The 10681-nt window shown below is 39.9% G+C and overlaps 1 protein-coding gene across 3 annotated transcripts in view; it reads right to left on the bottom strand.

The window, feature by feature from the left end:
- Nucleotides 1–10681, bottom strand: part of LOC108572085 (CUGBP Elav-like family member 2) — a 471722-nt gene that overhangs the window by 379113 nt on the left and 81928 nt on the right. The gene's annotated exons all lie outside the window — the stretch shown is intronic.

Below are 10681 nucleotides of genomic sequence, written 5' to 3'. Positions count from 1 at the left end.
AAACATAAGAACTATAAGAATTGTAAGAATTGTAAGGATTGCAGGAGAGTAAATTGAGCCGCGTAGTCAACGACGGAATAAATATAGTTTTTTTTTAAATTATCAAACGAAGCACTATTTAAACTGAAACCCCTTACATTAGCGCCAATTTGCGATGGAATTTGCAATTAAATGAAAATTTAGAGAAACTTCACTTTAAGCTCCGCTGAACTCACAAGTTTTCTGTTCGACGGAGGGTAACACACGAGCGGAATTTTATTTCACGATTTCGAGTTACATGGTTTCGATCGAAAATTCATTGCCGGTCTAAAAGTTCTACTGCAACTTTCAATCTATTCTGTACACCCCTCGAATATAAAGTCATGCACTTCGAACAGTGCTATTCTAGTTTTAGAACTTGTTCTTTGAAGTGCGTCAATGAGAAAATAGCTCACAGCTTGCTGCCAATAACAGAACAACAAATACACGTGGTTTTCAAGAAAATTTCATAATTTAGTAGTGTCACAATAGCAAGTGCCGTTGGTGTGAATTTGATCCGCGATATTTGTCCTTCGAGTACTTCCACCTTAATTTTTAAAACGACTAAATTTTCAATTTGAGTCTTTGAAGACCCAAGTGAAATTTCACTCCTATTTCTTCCTAACGAATTTTTATTTTTACTGAAAAAAGCTTGAAACATTTGACTTAACGAATAATTGTATAATATGCCTATTATTTTTTAGACTTTTTGAACGCTGAAAACAGTAGAAACATTAGATTTGGACGCAAGCTACTCACTTAGCCTTCAGAGTGCGAAAAAATGTTCCAACTTTTGAAGCTTCAATTGAAAAATATTAAGAAACTCTAAAAACGCGAAAAAGGAAAGCTTCTGCGTCCGCCACGCGTGTCACGCACCGAAATCTGTCGCAGCGAAAGGGTTAAAAGTGGTAAGAAGCAGGAAATGCGAATTGGCAATTTGCCCCGCCGTTTAATCAGACATTAACGATTGTCGGTAGAAAGAGTTGGCGATAATATTGATAAGCTGGTGCACCGGCGTGATCTAGGTCGAGTGGAGGCACGAAGAAAAAAGAGATTCAACGTTGGAATAATGCAGACTGTCGAGGACACTCGGGATCGTAAATCATTTGTTAAGATCGTTGGACAAGACACAGGCAAAGAAAATCATTTTTACGAGAGTGGAACGTGCCGCTGGAAACGATTACAAGTAGGCTCGGTGCTTTTCTGACGGAAAGCACGTAAAAACTGATCGACATTGAATAAACAACCAGACTGCTATCCAACGTTCAAACGTTCCTTACAAATTGCACGATTATAACGTCGCGAATGCAATTTCGTTATTATTTATTACTGTGAAGAAGGACTGAAGAAAAAGTTTGTTAAGAAGTCGTTCAATTAAAAAGAAAGAAAAAGATCAATAATATTCGGTTGGTTTATTGCGAATTAAATGCATTTCGAGAATTAAGAGATGCGAAAAAGGTTGGCAAAAAAAAAAGAAAAATCCTACGATTCAGAAAAAACCACTCGACTGTAGTCAATAATATATCGCAGGTTTTAATATTCTCGAGAGGTGAAGATTTTTTTCACACTGAACGATCTCTTCTACTCCTGGCGATATGACGGAGACTCTTCAGAACGATGGCACTTAAATCTATAGGAAAAAAACAATATTGTTGTAGAATGCTTCTATTTGAAGAATATCGAACTTGTTAGTAATCTTTTTACCCTCACTCGTGTATACACTACCGGCCAAAAGTTTGGAATCACCGAGCATTGCAATTTACAGAAAAATTTGCAGAAAAAAGTCGGCGACTTGGAGAATTTTTGATCGTTCGAATCAATTGATACGAGATAAATTGATAAATGTAGAATTGAGATAAACTTCAAATCTACAAAAAATTAGCAGCAGATTTAATATTGATGAAAAGTGGGAGGTATTTGTATTTGTTCAATTGTTAGCATCCTGTGCTCTACGAATCGTGCTATTCACAATATGATTTATCAAAAATATCTCGAAAATATTTACAAAATCACAATTGACGAATCATCGTTCAAAAATTTTTAATAAAATCGTTCGTTCGTTTAAATTTTCATACAGAAATGTGAGAAAATCCGTCTCGAAGACGGTGAAGCGAGCATCTTGAAGCCAGGCCCAGCGCTTTGGGTCTTTCCCTGGGCCTGTTCGCGTAGGGGTGGACAGGGATCGGCAGGACGACGCGTCTTCGCGAGACCCTCGAAGCACACTTTTTGCGAACGACGCTCAGATAACGCGGATATAATTCTTCTGTAACATATACTATTGTAAAAACGTAGACACGTTCAATTAATTTCACGCCCACCCTCTACTCCGAGTCAGAGTACTTTCTGACAGAAAATTACCAGAAAAAAAACAAAAAATAAAAAAAAACGAGAAAACAGTTCACATGATTAATAGATACGTTCACATCGAGCATTGCCATTCACCGGCGAGAAGGGAGGAAACAAACGTTTCAATCTACGCGAAGGAATGTCTTAATTGAATTACACGAAAAGAATCGCGAAGAAAATATCTGTGGCGGAAGATAGAAGTCTAACACGGAAAAGTAGATATCTCGGATAGAGTAGATAGAAGAGAGGAGGAAAATAAGGAAGGTTATCGGAACCGGTTGGGTAACAAAAGGGGATATATTTTGGGAGAAGGTAATGAAAATTGCGTGGAATGCTACGGCTTAATTACTAAAAGAATATTATTTTCGCCAACGACGTAACGAACGTCCTTCGTGACTTTTTTCAATTAAACATTTTTCGTAATATTAAGCGTATTATTATTGTAGTAATATTTTCTTAAAATTTATTATAGTGGTGTTATTTTAACTTGTAAAATTTGGTTAAATGTAATTTGGTTTTGGTAATATTATTATATATTTTCGTAACTCTCCAAAACTATTAACTATACCCACTTTGCAATCGTGCCATTAAATCTAATTTTTCGTTTTAAACCTTTGCACTCGAAGTAGCAAATATTATTGTCATTTTTGAAAATTAATATTTTTATTAGAAGTTGGTTCTTTCAAACTGTTTCACTGCTGAGTACTGAGGATCTTTAATTTGCGAATAAAGATTGACTCAATCGACTGCAGAGAAGAAAAACATTTATTGATATAAATGTAATACAAAACAACGGAGGCGAAAACCCGAGTGAAAAACAGGTACTCAGTTCGGGGTTGTATACAAGCATTTGTTATATACTTGGATCGGAACCACGGTCAGCGGATCCATGGCTTTTATGGTCCGGCCTGGGCCTACGTTAAGCAGAGAAACTCGCAGTAGAAAAATTCAAAATATAATCTATTCTCAATACTGAGATCTCTAAACATGTAGTGAACAATTCACGGAGGTCCATAGATGGATCTCTAATGGTAAATATAATGTCGCTTCGTAGTCGCCTCAAAGAGTGCAAAGTGTTAAATCGTCGGAATAGATATATTTCGACAAACGATAACACAGAAATTCGTTAAAACAGCAGAATATAAAAGAATTCCACACGAATACGGCGCGTGTGCCGATGTTTATAAACTGCGACGCGAACAGAGGCTGGACACGAACAATGAAGGAATTTCCACTCGGCCTCGACAGAATTCAGAGGGTTGGATAAGTTGCGCCCGATCGTCAGATTATGGTTCAACGAAGAGGGAATAACGGGCCGATTATTCGAGGCAGTTTCGAAAACGAAATATCCCAGATCCGCCCCCTTCGCCCCGACGACAAAGAAGGGTGAATAAAAGCTTGAACTGAGGGAAAGAATGGCTGACAGGAATCGAAACGATCTAATAATCGGAAGAAATTCGAATGCCCACTCGTCGCGACCTGTTCCTTCTTTTACGACGATGTAAGAACGAGAGAAAGAAGCGCTTTCGGCACTGAACATTTTATGTTTACGACGGATTCGTTCCAGTGTTAGAATACTCAACAATTTTCTTACAGCTGGATTGTTTGTGAAAATGAGAGTCTGTAGTGTTTAATTCGCCCAAATTTCACAGTATGACCAGTAACAAACTCTGTAACATTAAGAATACCAAAATAAAGCATTCCTTTTAAAAAAATTAATTTGACCATGAAATCTCCCACGCTACTTTAAATTATCCCTCGTCATATCAGGCAATTTTTGCCGAAACATTTTTTCGATAACTTCAGCTCCTTCTGAGATGGTTAAAAAAGACACCCTATATACAGAACAAGCCTTAATTATCTCTTAACCCTTTAACGCTCCTGCAAGTGTCTCACACATGCACAACAAATCCTCCAACATATGCACTTTAATTTAATTATCTTCGTTAATTTTCCATATTGCCTTACACTTTCTGTCATAGCAAAAACCTAAGTTAGCTCACTAAGCTTAAATTAAGCAAGCTTATTCCTACAAGTCCAGAAAATAATTAAAAAAATTGATCATGTTTGGCACATCAAGCATGGAAAACTGTGAGGGGAAAGCCAAGGGGGTAAATACACCTGAAACTCGTACAAAACACTTAAAGCAATTTTCCACGCGAAAAAATATACTTGCCACATATTCGAATTATTTCCACAGCAAAAGCCACCCCTGCCAACTTGTACCGACAATTACCAAAACAACCCGTGCAAACTGTACACGCATACCTTCGGGATTCCACCGAGAAAAGAACAATTGCGGCGAGGAAAAGGGTGAGCGTGCGAGATATAGGACGGAATTGGAGGGGGATGGAATCGCTCATAAATATTACCGGCAAGATCTACGACATATCCGGTACGATTATCGGTGGATGACTGCACCCCTGAATTCGCGTCGGATGGGTTAGGAATAACCGGTAATATTTCGTAGCTGGGGCTACCCCGACAATGCTGTCGGGCCGACCTTTTCTCCCAGCTCTCACCCCTATTTCCCTCCCCCCGCACCCACAGCGCCCCTTTTTCTTTTCGATCCGATTCACTCTCCATTTCTTCTGCTTCGTCTTACAGTCCCGCCACGCGATTCTCCAGCAGCTTCCTCCTTCCTCCTTATCCTCGTCCTTCACGATTCTTCTTCGAACGGTAGTACACCACTTCTTCTTCCTCCTCCTCTCTGCCCTGTCTCTCTTTTCTTCGCTGCTTTTTCAGCCGTCCGGGAAAGAATAATGGTTTTTCGTTCGATCGTTCGTCGGGAGGGGTAGGGGAGGGCAGATTGAATTGGAAATATGTGATTCGGCAGTGTGTAAAGTCGTCAGGCTTTTCCTTTCTTCCCAACTTTTCCAACTTCTTCTCCGCTTCTTCTCTCTCTCTCTCTCTCTCTCTCTCTCTCTCTCTCTCTCTCGTGCTTCGTTCGCTCGCTTCCCCGTGTATTTCCCGTAGAGATTCGACGTTTCTTATATCGGCACGCATCGTCTGGGAGCAACGTGTCGTGGAGCGCGCGACTTCCGCTCGAATCGATACGGGAAAACGGAAATAGCCGGCTGTATTTTGAGGATTGAACTGTGGAAGACGAGACGACGGAACGTCGCTCTTCCCTTGGTAAACTTTCAAGTGTTCATTCCTGTGGCAAACGAAGAGAGGATAGTGTCTGCTGTACCTATATAGAGTTTCTAATTCTTTTTTTTTTCCGTAGATGTCAATGCCAAGAATTTATCTTGGTCAGGAGAATATTTGGATTCGTTCTGTCGCAAACTTTCCGCCAGCTATTATCGAACATCCTAGGTGTGTAAAGAAATATTTTAATGTTTCAATAATTTTCATTCCGATACAGCCTGACAGCGTCGACACGGTGAAAATGAAATACCAAAATTGGCATCTCGTACTACAATTATACGACAGAACAAATATTATTAATTAGACAATCGACCCATGTGCATGCTAGGAACATGTAATATAATTATTCGTGCGAATACATCGTAGGATGTATGTTGAGGTTCTACACGAATAACAATTCACGTTGCATGACATAATCACGTGCTACCGTTGATCTCGCCAATTAAACGAGACTTAGGAGTATCGCAGTCTTACACGGTTTATTGAAAAAATCGGGGGTTAATGTTGGATTGAGATAATTAACGTCTAACGAGTGCACTATCGTTTTGATTAAGTTTGCAAGCACGAGCATTAGTGTAAAATTCTTGTAAGTATACACTACCGGCCAAAAGTTTGGAATCACTTCCCACTTTTCATCAATATTAAATCTGCTGCTAATTTTTTATAGATTTGAAGTTTACCTCAATTCTACTTTTATCAATTTATCTCATATCAATTGATTCGAACGATCAAAAATTCTCCAAATCGCTGAATTTTTTCTGGAAATTTTTGTGTCAATTGCAATGCTCGGTGATTCCAAAATTTTGGCCGGTGGTGTACATGCCTGAACTAGTGTAATTTTCTTCCGTTGCAATCGAGAATGATTTTCGAAAATCTACAAATTCAATTTTTCGAAAATTCAAATTTTCACTCGACTATCTTCAACTTTATCACTCGAAATATCTCTGCTATAATTAAAATTCCATAAATATACTTTCTCCAAGTTCTCTACAAATATATTTTCCGCACAGTTTCACGAGGGTCGGTGTATAGTAGCAATAGTTTTATTCTACTGGAAAGGGTTGACGAGATAAGAAGATCAACTTGTTTTTTATTTGTCTGCACAAGATAACCACTTTAGCCCTTTAACCTACAACAACGTGTCAGACTCGCGGTAGAGATTCTGGTGAAGATGTGAGAAAAACAGTTATATTAGTAAGAAAAATTCATCGTAATCTTAGCTTTCGTTTGAATTCGTAAGACAGAGGATTCCTAAATGTAATTAATCTGTAACAGATTTACCTTTATCACCCGATACAGTACTAAAATAGCAAATGGCTGACGCTTAGGTGCACGGTCGGAAAGGAAATCATAGGTTAAGGGGTTCAGGACGAATTAAACGACCTATATTTTGCAACTTCAACTTACGTTTCACGTATCTTTCACAAAATCTTTTCGTCTATCCTTTAACCCTCGTACGCTCCTCGGGTGAAAATTCACCCACAGCCTCTTTCCAGACACTGTACTACGTTTCATTTCTTTCTAAATGTGGAATAACTTCGTGTATTTGAAATTCACAAATTTAACTAACTATCAACGAAACGTAGCGCAAAAGATATTACTAATAACATCAAGCAAAATACAGAGCGACAATGGATGAAATCTCACCCGAGGTCCTCCTGCGTAACTATTTAATCGTTCATAAATTTCACTACTCCTTCGCTATCTTTTCCACCCCCCATCTTCCTCCGGCGAAAACTTTTCACCAGCCTCGTTCCGCAGCACGAAACAACAACTACGACGAAAAGACTCGCGAAGTCGGACAGAGAGGCAAGATTCGGTGGAAGCTCGATGGTGAAACTCGAATGGTCCGTGAATATTTATCGAGAGTTTGTGTAGGCAATGATGTCCGAGCAGGCATCAGAGAGGACTGTTCGAGGAGCTGTGCCAGGAACGTACAATTCGTGGTAATTGGGCAAAAGTCACCGAGCATCAACATTGAATCGCCGCGAATTCGAACGGCCCCAGGCAACTGTCACGTGCAGTTAGTTCGCCGGTATTTCTGCTAGAGAAACGCGCCAACGCGAATCGAGATTGCGCGCGCAAACTTGCCCCTTTCAGCGGGTCAGACGCGTGCTAATGGCGAGCTAGAAATGACCGATAATTAGGATTGTCCTTTTCCCTGGATATGTGATCGATTGTGCGCTCGTTTCGATGGAAATAGGTTACACGTTACATCTCACAGACCAGTTCTATTCGATTATTTCCTTCGGTGTATTTTTAATGGAAAATAAAGCTTGTTGAGTAATCTTTGGAAAATGATTTCTCAAAGAACAAACTTGCGGTATTTAATTTCGATTAGATTCAAACGGTTATAAATTCTCGCTCGAAGTGAAAAAGAAACTTCCTTTCGTCCATATCGGGAGAACGGTGCATAGGAAACTTTTATAATAGTTATAAATTCTCACTTGAAAAGAAAGAAAGGAGAAAATGGTGCGTAAGAAAATTTTCCAAGAATGTCTCTCCTTCTCAGGCACATCTATCTCCGTTACACTTTTGGCCATTAGAAAGTTCTGATTTGCTACATTCCTATATGAATACTCACGAAGGAGACAGTCGATGATGGAACTTTCGTACAAACAGCGATCGTAGTTTTCTGCTCGCGAGCAATGTCGTATAAATTTTCTCTCTATCTGCATCGATCTCTAACTGAAATCTCTGCTAGGAATAACATTCGCGTCTTTTGTGCGCGTAACATTGTCGAGTCTGGACAGTATTTGTTAATCGATAAATACCAGTCGAGCATGATAATGAAATAGTGAAAGAACCGAAGGATAATTGAAAGTTCGAAGGACATTTCGTAAATTCCATAAGTATTGTAATCTTGTTACGACATCGCGCGAAGATCTGAGAAAACATAGGAAAAAAGCTTTAGAAGGGTTTTCGCAGGATCTTCTTTCCCCTCCTGTCGAAAACGAAGCCTGTGACCTAAATTTACTGAAATCTGACCGAAAAACGCAAAGCGGCGCGATCTCGCTTCTTTCATTTGATGTCGGATAATAATAATTTTCTTAAATTCATCAATTTCTTAAATCTTAAATTTCTCAATTTTCAAAACAAAAAGGACATTTTCACCGAATACGACTGTTTAGAAACAAGACGAAACAAGGGCCAATTTGACTACGTGCAGGATTTATGTGCAATCTTCTATAAAAAAATAGAACATAATCTAAACCTCGTTGGCCAGTGCAGCGGCACTTTTCGCAATGCTCCCAGCGCGATCGCGTGAAATTCCGTATCCTTTGCAGCGCGATTCTTGACCTTTCGCAGTAACGATTTTACGCGATAAATTTTCGTTGGCATTGCTCGCGAGCAATACCGTGTAAGACAGACCTATTTATAACCAGCCAGCGTTAAGTTCGTCTGAGGTACGGGAAGTTTACGCGAACTTCACGGCGAACTTTCGTCCGTGTCTGAGAGAGAGTCGAATGCTTAGAAACTCTTGAGTAGGAACTTTCGAAGCGTTTCGAAGGGATAAAAGAACTTTCCATTCGGGTAAACGCTTTTAATGAGAAAATATGATGCACCGCCCCTTCTCGTTATTCCCCATGACGCCAATTAGAGGAGAATAGCTTCCCCCCACGCCATGGAAAGCTCACCCTAGTCGCTGCCGCCACCACTCTCTTCCGCCCCTACTTTCTTCGCTCTTCTCTCTCTCGTTTTATTTTTCTCTCTTTCACCAGGTCTCTTCCTTTCTATTATTACGCTGCGAGAAGGAAGTAACCCGGATCGGGTATTTTGATGAAAATCGTAATGCAATAGGCATGTAATACAAAAGGGGATGTAATACGTCCTAGCGAAGCCCCGATAAGACGATCGACCCTTCTTATTCGTGTTCATAACTACGTACTATGGAACTGATAGGGTACCGGCAGATTTCCAGCTTCGGGGCTTGGTCTCTGTGTTACTCTTTTCCCCCTTCGTCCCTCCTCGTCCCTGGCGAGACGAGTTAATCTCCAGATTTGGAAATTGATTTCTTCGCGAGGAGGAGAGCACTCCTCGATAGGGAAAAATACCGGCTGGACCACTTGGAAAAAGCGAAGTATTAACCGAGCAACTACTGAGATTAGGCTTACAATTGGCGAGAGAGGAATCAGTGGCTGAATAAGCGACTTGTCTCGAGATGCTTCGAGTGAAGTATCGGTATAAGGCACGAGGTAGGTTTAACGACTGTAGATATTTACTTTGCGAAATGGATTTCAATCTGGAACGATTGAGATTTATTTTCTGGATTACTTCCGTGTTTGAGTAGGGTGATAATTGTCAATACATCTACTGTTGCGACCTGATGAGGATGCAACCGGTAGGTTTAACGACTGTAGATATTTACTTTGCGAAATGGATTTCAATCTGGAACGATTGAGATTTATTTTCTGGATTACTTCCGTGTTTGAGTAGGGCGATAATTGTCAATACATCTACTGTTGCGACCTGATGAGGATGCAACGAAGTCTCGGTTCGGCGGATTATAGTAATAAACAACTTAGTCAGATTTGGCCGCCAGACCGAGGTGTCGACGTTAGGTCCCAAAAACACTCGGGACCAAAAAACATTCGTTACCATTCGGTCTCCCAAAAGGTCACAGTTTTCGTCGACCAATAGCCGAACACACCACGTTTTCCACCTCCATAACACAACCACCAATCAGAACCAACCTGATCCCTATATATACATCTACACACGTGAAAACAGGACATTAACAGTAAAACGAGTGCACGAGACACATCGTCAGAAAAAAAGAATAACCGAATTTCAACTAAACATCTATCAAACATCTACATCAACGAACCGAAAGAAAAACATCTAATAAAAAACAAGGCATCTAACCCAACAACGAAGTTTCATTCCACCTCGAACCAGCGAGAACTATCAACAACCTGTGCCAGACTCCTGGTCATAACATTTGATCAAAGTCCACGACGCAACATCTACGATCACTTTTGTATCGTTAATTGCACATTAGGTGAGAAGAATTTAATTATTCAAAATTTATTTGTATTATTAAAATAGATAAATTATTGAGAATAGATTAGATTTTGAATTTTTCCTTTCCTACTGCGAGTTTCTCTGCTTAACGTAGGCCCAGGCCGGGCCACAAAAGCCATGAGTATATAAAATGTTTTTCCGC

This window comes from Habropoda laboriosa, unplaced genomic scaffold (assembly GCF_001263275.1).
Source record: "Habropoda laboriosa isolate 0110345459 unplaced genomic scaffold, ASM126327v1 scaffold67, whole genome shotgun sequence".
NCBI classification, from domain to species: domain Eukaryota; kingdom Metazoa; phylum Arthropoda; class Insecta; order Hymenoptera; family Apidae; genus Habropoda; species Habropoda laboriosa.
The sequence above is the reverse complement of the archived record's forward strand: the minus strand, read 5'-3'. Positions and strand labels throughout refer to the sequence as shown.